We start from the raw sequence: 2,079 nt of genomic DNA on the forward strand, positions 1-2,079 counted from the left end.
CCCCCGCCTGTGTCCCCAGGACCCCACCCGCTCTGGCCCTGGGAGGCACTGACTGGCTCCGATGGACGGACCCCTCACTTCAGGGAGGACCAGCACCTCCACCTCAACTACCAGGAGCCACCGGAGACAAGGGCTCCTCCCCCAGACACTGACCGCAGGTCGCTTTCAAGCTGCACGCGCTGGCGCTCGCTTGCTCTCGGGAGGAGGAACGCTCCACCCACCTCAGCAAGCTCCTCTCCGTGTGTGTCTCTCTCTCTCTCTCTCTCTCTCTCTCTCTCTCTCTCTCTCTCTCGCAGTCTTTCCCCATGCAGGTGGAAAGCCCCATTTTGCACCCCAACTGCAGCCCTGAGTCCCCTCCTCCCCGATTGCACCAGGGCTAGACTTCTCAAGGTGTGGGGCGGTGAGAGCGCTCCCACGTCCCGAACCCCAAAAGCCGGTCTGTCCAGGCATGTGGGGCATCAGCCAAGACAGGACAGTTCCGGGAAACAGCACCAGGGCTGGGCAGAGCAAGCACGGGACAGTCTCCCTGGCCGCAGCCATATCTGGTGCTAATAAGAACATCACAGCAGAATCTCTGCACAGGGCTCTGAGCCAGCCACTTGACCCGCATTAATCATTTAAACCGTTCAATACCCTATGAGATGGGAGTCTGGACATCTCCATTGGATCAATGAGGACACAGAGGTGAGTGACTGTCAAGCGACACAGAGCTTTGCTTGCAACACAGCCTGGCACTGTATCATTCTCATTCTAGAGATGGAACTATTTCCTTCCACAGAGCTCAACCAGATTCTCCCAAAAACCCACACTGTGCCCACCTCTGGGCCTTTGCACATGCTGTGTATGGCACGAAGTAACTTTGGTTGCTACATTTTCCTCCACCCACAGCAGCCCTGTGTCAGGTGCCGTGGTTCTCCCTGTTTCACAGGTGGGAAAACTGAGTCTCAGAGAAAGATGAAGGCTGGCACATAACTCCCAGGGAGCCAGCAGCCAAGCTGGGAAGGTTCTGTTCTGCTGCCTCCTCCTGGACTCCTCTGTGAGACCTTCCACCAACCCTCACCTCATCGAGTATTTATGGCTTTGTCCATAAAAGGACAAGCCGGCCTGATAAGATAGAAACATTTTATGGGGCAACAAAAATATAGATAAAATTTTATAGTGCAAATCAGGAGGAGGAAAGTATTAAGTTCCACAAACACCTTTAAATTTTAAACAGCCCTCATCTCAGGGTCCCCGGAGCCAAACTTAAATAATGGATCAGAAAAGGGATAAATCTCCCTGGTCCCTTGTGTGATGGTGGGAGAGACCTGATCGACAAGCAGACAGGATGGGGGAGGCTGCGGCCGGTGCAGCGCCGGTCCTGGGTGGGCCGCAGTGCGGGCACACAGCCCCATCTTTATTGTACTTATAAAATATACATGGCCCTTTATTGAATTGCCTGCTGTCGAAATCTGCAAGAACGTTATTGCCTTTTACTGTCCTGGAGAGAAGCAGAGCAGCAACATCTGGGTAATTTCATAAGATGCAGGAGCCATAAATCTGATTGTGCCGGATATAAGATCGATCGTAAAACATCACCCATCGAACAGAGGTCGGGGGTGCTGGGAAGCGGCAGGGGAGACGTCGTTCCAGGAGAGCTGCTCTGCGCCCTGCCTTGGGGTGCCAGGTGGGGGCCTGGCCGGCAGGTGCTTCACCCGGGGCCTCAGCCTCCGACCTAGGCAAGGTCGCAGCCTTCGGCAGGCCCACAGGGACCCAGCGACAGGAGGGAAGCACGAGCTGGAAGGAGGTGTGCAGGAGTCATCGTCCTCGGCTCATCACAGGGACAGAAGGTGGATGTGCACAGAGCCACACCTAGAGGCATCCCAGGGACTCAAGGGTACAACTACCCTGGGACCACTACCCACAATGAGCCAGTTGCCCGATTCTTCCTTTCTGCTAAAACTTGCTTTGTGTCGGGTGTGGCATCTCAGTCTGGGAGGCTGAGGCAGGGAGGATTACAAGTTTGAGCCCAAGCTGGGCAACTCTCGTGACTTAGTGTGATCCGGGCTGGAGAGGAGAGGAGAGGAGGGGAGGGGAGGG

Source organism: Fukomys damarensis, unplaced genomic scaffold (genome assembly GCF_012274545.1).
Source record: "Fukomys damarensis isolate Sample0158 unplaced genomic scaffold, DMR_v1.0_HiC HiC_scaffold_36, whole genome shotgun sequence".
Lineage (NCBI taxonomy): Eukaryota > Metazoa > Chordata > Mammalia > Rodentia > Bathyergidae > Fukomys > Fukomys damarensis.